We start from the raw sequence: 8,166 nt of genomic DNA on the forward strand, positions 1-8,166 counted from the left end.
CAGGAGAAAGCAAAATAAACCGTGGTTTGATGAAGAATGTTCAAAATTAATAGATCGAAGGAAGCAAACAAAATTTCAATGGTTGCAGAACCCAAACAAAACAAATGCGGATAATCTATGTAACGTGAGACGTGAGGCTAGTAGAACCTTTAGGACTAAGAAAAGGGAATACCTGAAGGGCAAAATTGCTGAACTTGAGACAAATAATAAGGAAAAAAACATCAGAGACCTGTACAGAGGCATTAAAAACTTTAAGAAAGGATATCAACCCCAAACCAATTTGGTAAATGATGATAGTGGCAATTTGCTTGCAGATCCAATAAAAATTGTGAATAGGTGGAAAAATTTTTTTAGCGAGCTCTTAAATGTTCATGATACTGGTTATATTAGACAGATTAAAATGCATACAGCTGAACTGTTGGTGCCAGAACCTAGCTTAGATGAAGTGGAACTAGCCATTGGGAAGTTGAAAAGTTATAAATCTCCAGGAATTGATCAGATTCCGGCCGAATTAATTAAAGCAGGTGGCAAAGTGTTGCATATGAGGATCCATAAGCTTATTCAGTTAATTTGGGATAAGGAAGAGATGCCACAACAATGGAAGGAATCCATAATTATTCCTATTCATAAGAAGGGGGACAAGACTGAGTGTGGTAATTACCGAGGAATATCGCTGCTATCAACCTCATACAAAATTCTATCCAACATTCTTTTGGCAAGGTTAACCCCATATGCGAATGAAATTATTGGGGATCATCAGTGTGGGTTCAGACGAAACAGATCAACGATTGATCAGATCTTTTGCATTCGTCAGATACTAGAGAAAAAATGGGAGTTCGGTGGGACCGTACATCAGTTATTTATAGATTTCAAAAAAGCCTATTACTCTGTGAAGAGAGAAGTGCTATATAATATTCTTATTGAATTTGGTATACCAAAGAAGCTAGTGGGTCTAATAAAAATGTGCTTAAATGTAGCAAAATTGGAGCAGGTAAATATGTATCTGAGACATTCTTCATCAAGAACTGGTCTAAAACAAGGAGATGCTTTGTCTATCTTGCTCTTTAACTTTGCGCTAGAATACGCCATCAGGAAGGTCCAAGGTAGGCAGGAGGGTTTGCAATTGAATGGGACACATCAGCTATTGGCATATGCTGATGATGTTAATTTATTGGGGGACGATATAAATACAATAAAGAGGAACGCAGAAGTTTTACTAGAGGCTGGTAGACACGTGGGGCTGGAAGTAAATTCAGAAAAAACTAAGTACATGTTAGTATCTCGTAATCAGAAGACAGGCGGGCAAAATTATCTTAGGGTGGCTAATAAATCCTTTGAAAGGGTTACAAAGTTCAAATATTTGGGAACAACAATAACAAATCAAAACGATACTTGTGAGGAAGTTAGGAGGAGACTAAATTCCGGAAATGCTTGCTACTTCTCAGTCCAAAATATTTTGTCTTCCCGTCTGATTTCTAAGAACCTGAAAATTAAAGTATACAAAACAATAATCTTGCCTGTTGTTTTGTATGGGTGCGAAACATGGTCTCTCACTCAGAGGGAGGAACACAGATTGCAGGTGTTTGAGAATCGGGTGTTGAGGAGGATATTTGGGCCTAAGAGGGAAGACGATGGGGCGTGGAGAAAACTGCACAATGACGAGCTTAAAAATGTGTACTGCTCCCCCAGTATTGTGAGGGTGATTAAGTCGAGAAGAGTGAGATGGGCGGGACATGTAGCTTGCATGGATGGGACAAGAGGTGTGCACCGGGTACTGGTTGGGAAACCTGAAGGGAAGAGACCGCTGGTGAGACCTAGACGTAGATGGGAGGATAATCTCAGGCGGGATCTATGGGAGATAGGAGTTGAAGGAAACTGGATTTTGTTGGCCCAGGACAGGGTCCGGTGGAGGGCTTTGGTTAACTCGGTGATGAACCTTCGGGTTCGGTAAGCCATCTAGTTAGTTAGGTCTTCAAACTCTGTATGGTGAGAGATCTCTGAAACGTAATTAAACTTGTAGGAAAATAACTTATAAACTGGGCAAATTGTTTTCATTTCACAATAACTGACAAGTAACATATGTACATGTGCTACTAACATACCTGCAACGTCTAATACAGTGAAACCTCGATGCATCGTTTTCGGCGGGGGTGGGAAATAAAAACGATAGATGCGGGAAAGCATTAAAAATTAAAAAAAACAATGTTTCTCTTTCAAAGTTACTTCTTTTTACCAAAAAAGTCTTTAATGGACAACTGGTTTGTCGAAACTTTACGTTTTAGACCAAACAGAGCACTTTCCACGTTCAAAATGTTTTCCTCGTCACGTTCACTAATATTAAGCGCATAAAAGAACGACTTCACTTTCGCCAATGCAGCGTGTGCTTCGGCAAAGCTTCGTCGTCTTCCTCTTCCTCACCACTCCAACCCTCTTCGCGAACAATAACAGGAAGAATGGAAATACTATTACTGCCGAACTCAACGAAAGGTAGCTGTAGAAGACCCTGAACCGCTGGAAACTAGATGAACCAGAAGAATGAAAAGTGCAGCCAGCCTTTCCTTTGTACTTATAATAAAAGCATGTGTGAAGAAATTCACACTGCACATGCCATCTGGCATCAGTGGAAGGAAATATGAGTGCACCCTAATTAAAATCGTAAATTTCTGACAATGAGCACTGCCATTCACTCCAACTATCACCCCTGCACTGCTGACCCCTCATTCCAAAAGAATGTGCTGGTTGGGTGATATATGGTTAGTTGGTTAGATATATCTATTGATCATAATCACATGTCTGCATACAGTAACAGCTACAACACAGGCTTAAATCTTTTATGTTTTGCAGTGACACATTTCATGCTTCCAGATCAGCTGTTGGTGCTACTGTTCTACTGCTGCAGCTAGTACTACTTCTACTATTTTGCCCATTTATCTAGAGGATTACAGAAAATCAGGCCTATATTTAGAAGAAGAGATAGGCACAACTAATTTGGTAAATGCTAATGGAAATTTACACTTACCTCCTTCCCCTAGAAGTCTCAGTGGGTCAAAGTCTCTCAGTTTTGTTGCGTAAGGCCGTGAATTCTTGGCTGTAACACAGTATTAAAATTACAGGCATGTTCTAAGGTATCCTACCCATACAGCATGATTAAAATAATTTCCGTAGTATGCCACATATTATAATTTGCCCGTTGAATGGACCATCCATCATAATTGAAGAGGAATGTTACCACAGATGGTGGTCACTTTCCTGATGTATTAAATTACTGTCTGTAGGACTTGTGTAGTAGGCAATTGTTTAAATGAGTGGTCTGAAGTTTTGTTGTCTCTAAAATCGGCCTGCAATTTAAATTGAAGTTTATAATATTAGTCTATATTGTGCCATATATATTAGCATTTCCACTTCCTAAGAACTGCTCGGGCAGTCCTAATGATAGTTATTATATCTGATGGTTTCTAAAAATTATATATCGGCTGGCATTAGTCTCAGGAAACAAGGCATTGACAAGATGTCAAATACACATAAGACATGACTGTTTTGTCTTTACTCACAGTTTATTGTGCAATAACAGATTCATATGAAGAACTTATAAAATACAGTTCAGAAATTATTTTTTGGTTGTACAATCAGTTACAACTGAAATACCAAGTATGGTCTGCTGTCAGAATGTAAAGTGTAATTGTGAGGTAAATGATCAGAACTCAGGTCTCATACTGACAGGAGCAATAATTCATGTACTTGCTGAGTTTTCGAACCAGTTAAGAGATGATTTTAATATCATCTTCCTATGTATGTAATGCTGTTTACAGTGCAGTCTGGTCAATAATATTTAGTGTGTATATTCATTTTGTAATTCAGGGACGTTGGGTTTACAACTTCATGGTCGTTGGTATGGTACCATCCAATAATATAATTTTCAGTAGCATAATGTGGTCATGTTCTCCACTGCAGGATATTATGATCATTCTTAAATCAAAAGCCAAGGAGTACAAAAAAATACATTGTGCCCACTTGAAAAATATTTGATATTGTTGCCACTATAAGTAGCAGCATACAGTTGGAAGATTAATCAAGAGTAATAACAATGCCTGCATATGGGAAGTTGTGGTCAGTCATCTCAGAGGTTCAAAACAGATTTCCCTACAATCCATTGTAATGTTGCCATGCCACCTCTCCCACGTAAATGAAGTGGCCAATTACAATAAATATTCTTTCAAACACAGTACATGCATGCCTTGTGCATCAATATTATTGAAATGCCACCTTCCTTCCTTTTATTATCCTACAAGTAACATGAGATGCACATAACCTGAGAAATTTTGTGCTATACGTGTAATAATTGTAGACTGAAATCTTCATTCAACAATATTTTCCTTAGCAGTTTCTTTACCAACAGTTGCAATTAACCATTATTCTGGTAACAGATTAATGCATTGGAAATTAAAGATAACAAATATGAAAACATGACTCCATTCTTCCACACTTTCACAGTTTGTTGATACTTTGTCAGAAGACGGCATTCTAAAATTTCCATGCAAGAAATAGCATGTTCATGAACTTAAAAGCAGGAATATAAATATTGTTTGAGCTTCTGAAACTGCCTTTATATAAACCACAAATTAATAAATAAATAGATGATAAAATCTATTAGCTCAGATATGTACCATTTGCATATGTTCTCTTGGCATCAGGAGCAAAACTGTCCAGTATCAAACATTTTACTGCCTGTCTTTTATGAGCCAAATATCCCCCTTGTTAATAGCAAGCAACACAAAATGATAAGATGTTTGGTTACATACCTGAGGGTCTGTCCTACGTGAAGTCCTTGTCCCAGTTTTCTGTGGCACAGTCCCAGTCTTCCACATTTTTGTCGTACCAGGCATAAAGTTCGTCCCTGTCCCAGTCAGAGATAGGTTTGTTGTTCCAGTTGTGAAAGTCTGTGTCCCAGTATTTGTCATAGTCATCCCCATGGTTGACGGGGCCACTCCATGTCCTGGTCTAATTCAGTGCTTTTACGGTACTGGAAAGAGGATATGACAGGCAAATTAGTCACTGTCTGGTTGTCAAATTAATTCAGACCTGTTTAGGGGCTCCAGTTTTGTAGCGGAGCATTTTACAAGCGACTCTGAGTGAGTGGGTTCAGTATTCTGACTTCGCCATTGGACCTAACACTTAAAATAGGCCTTCTCAAAAATGTTCTGCAAAATAATAACAAAATATAATGTATACGAATACAATCGCCAGCCACAGTGCGTTGGACCTATTTTGCGAACGCTTTCAGGTCAGCCACACCACCGCTGCGCTCTCTGGAGACGGACATACTAACTAACCAACTCCCTGGTAGGAGAACTCGCATGTCCAACGCCGACAACTCCGAAGGCCGTCACCGGCCACGATCCTGCGCCAAACTTCGTCAATTTGCCATCCTCACATCCTACCTCTCTTCGATCCATCTTGATATTATCCTCCCATCTGCTTCCTGGTCTACCCAGTGGTCTTTTTCCAGAAGTATTCCCTGCCAAAATTCCGTATGCACCCCTTGTTTCCCCCCTCCATGCGTGTCTGGAGACCGACAGTGTTGTTAATTCGCAGTAGAACCTGAACATGGCGACGTGGCGTGTTCTTTATTGATAAAAGTATTTTCCTATCGCGGGGCCCCCAAGTTAATGTGCCGTTCCTTACCTATAATAATCACTGATGTAGCATTTCGTTCCATTGACTGTCACCGCCTGTTCATGTGGGGTCATGGCGAAAAATCTCCTTGCCAAGCAATGGCAAAGGTCAATTAGCTTTGCCCCAGAGATGGAATAATCGAGTTTGAATTTCTCTGTTTTTTCCGTGAAGAGGTTAATGAATTTCGAGCACTGAGCAGACAGTTTGAAGACTGCGTTTCCCCTAGTTTTGTCAAGCATGATTAAGCCCAAGAGGGTCGGCGAATGGTGGGCCACTCGCAGCAACCTGAGGAACTCGTCTAGCAAAGTACCAGCGTAGAAGCACGCCGGATGTCCAGAACCAGAGTAAGGGCTGTAAATGTTGTCTCCAGGTGACAGCTCTCACCGCGCGGTACTGCAAACAAACAAGGCAACTGTCAGACGGGCAGCTGACCACTGACCACATCGGCTGCAGCTGTTTACAAACCCTGCAGTTGGTATGTTGTTTAAATTATTGACGAATAAACAGTCGATGTTGCCTTGGGTGATTTTGCTGTTCATGGTATTTGTAACAGATTCTACTTTACAAGAAAAAGCAAGGAGAACGGAGACCGGTGAAAGGCTTTGGTTAATTCTTACATCGCTGATTTTGAATAAAAATTATAAATACAGTAACCTCTGCACTCATTGCTAAGTAGTTGCGAGATAATCTCCTAAAAATCCGCCAACATTGCGCTACAGTCACGTGAGCATTGGTCTCACTTCACGGTGAGTCATTTGCGTTCAGCCTGGTAAGGGAGTATGGAAAAATGCGCTCAGTTCAGTTCTTGTTGACACATTGAATGTGCTGAAAACTGTGCACTAAACGTGTTTGTGTTGTTGTTCGACCACTATTCTGCAGTAGCAACTGTTTTATATTTATAAATTGTAGAAGAGCCACCATGTCTGGTAAGAGAAGTGAATGTGTTGCTAAAATGTTACGTATGTCTATTGCGTTAGAAGATAAGATGGACGTAATTCGTAGAATAGAAGGTGGTGATACCCGTCGTAATGTGTGCAGAAGTATGAATTTGCCTCCTTCCACTGTGACTACCATAATGAAAAATTCATACAAAATAAAACAGTCGATGCAACAGGCTGAGAGAGTAAGTGAAACGCAAGTGAGTTATAGCAGAAGTAAACTTTTAGAAAGAATGGAGAAATTACTGTTGCTATGGGTGGATGACATGAATCGAAAAAACATTCCCTTGACTGAAATTGCTATCACGGAGAAGGTGAAGTCAATTTTTGAGGAACTTAAGCCGTCAATGTTTCGGGGCCGGGACCGCATGTCATTGACTTCCCATTGATTTACACTATAAAAAGAGTTTCAATTTACGCCGGTTCTTCCACGAACGCATCCCCGGCGTAAATCGAGGGTTACCTGTACATAAACTAAGCACATAAAAAAATGTGCAACACAGTCATAATTATGTTCAATATCTTTAATATTAACCATTTTATGCATCCTTTCGATAACCTGCATAACAGGACAGTCATGTCTGTCCACTTATTAACACCAGATATCTGGCAAATTTGTTTTAAATTTTTATCATATGATGTAACTTCTGTTTTCCATGAATATCATATCAAATGCTATACCAGTTTTCCAAAAATAGCTCACCGTACAAAAATAATGATACAGAACATAAAATATAGATCTCATTCAGATCTTCTGTTTTAATTTGAAACATTTTTCAATACAGTAAATATTTAATTAAATACAAGGTAAAACAAATTATGACTCTATAATGTGACATCTGTGGTGTGAAATTTTCTGCAATAGATCTCCAATGAATGAACATCTAGATTAATGAGGTACTAAGAATAATCAGCCCCATGAAACAAAGTCTTTCTTGATAAGCTAATAGTTGCTTAGCCAGTTAAGAAATTCCCTGCCATTTATGGAACACTGTGTATTTTTCATTGGTTAATTTATTTTAAGTCCCATATTATCATCATCATCATCAGTCTGGCTTTTAATGTTGAAAGTTGATGACCCATCATTAGACACGTTCCACAATCTGTCTCCATCGGTCCCGATCTTCTACCTCTCTGAGTAGGAGGCCAAGTGGCAGATTCAATTTCTCTTCCAGCTGGTCCACCATCGCCTTGGGGATCTTCCGCTCCATCTTTACCCTTCAACCTTTCCCTGGACAATAATTTTTTCCAGGCTATCATCCTGTCGCCTTACAATATGCTCAAAGAACTGTAGTATTCGCTGATAGCATATGGAGGACAGTCTCTTCTGTACATTGAGTTCGTTGAGTATCCAGTTATTGGTTTTTTCTCCATCCACGATACTTTCAGCATCCTCCTGTATGCCCACATCTCAAAAGAATTGATTTTTCTTCTGTCTTCTGCCTTAATTGTCCATGTTTCTGCACCAGACAGAAAAATTGGGAACACCAGTCTTCAACAGTCTCATTTTAGTGCTGTTATGCTCTACAGGTCAAACCCTCTCTCTGTCTCTTTC

The 8,166-nt window shown here is 39.5% G+C and overlaps 1 long non-coding RNA gene across 1 annotated transcript; it reads right to left on the reverse strand.

Moving 5' to 3' along the window:
- Positions 1-3,017: 3,017 nt before the first annotated feature.
- LOC147870909 (uncharacterized) lies at positions 3,018-5,849 on the reverse strand. Its single transcript, XR_015533017.1, has 2 exons — positions 4,800-5,849; positions 3,018-3,088 (listed from the first exon to the last, which is right to left on the reverse strand). It is a non-coding gene; the product is annotated as an uncharacterized LOC147870909 (long non-coding RNA).
- Between the last annotated feature and the right edge of the window lie 2,317 nt (positions 5,850-8,166).

The sequence above is a fragment of the Zootermopsis nevadensis genome, unplaced genomic scaffold, assembly GCF_977971745.1.
Source record: "Zootermopsis nevadensis isolate Lab colony 2312 unplaced genomic scaffold, Znev_1.0 Znev_ptg000083l, whole genome shotgun sequence".
NCBI lineage: Eukaryota > Metazoa > Arthropoda > Insecta > Blattodea > Termopsidae > Zootermopsis > Zootermopsis nevadensis.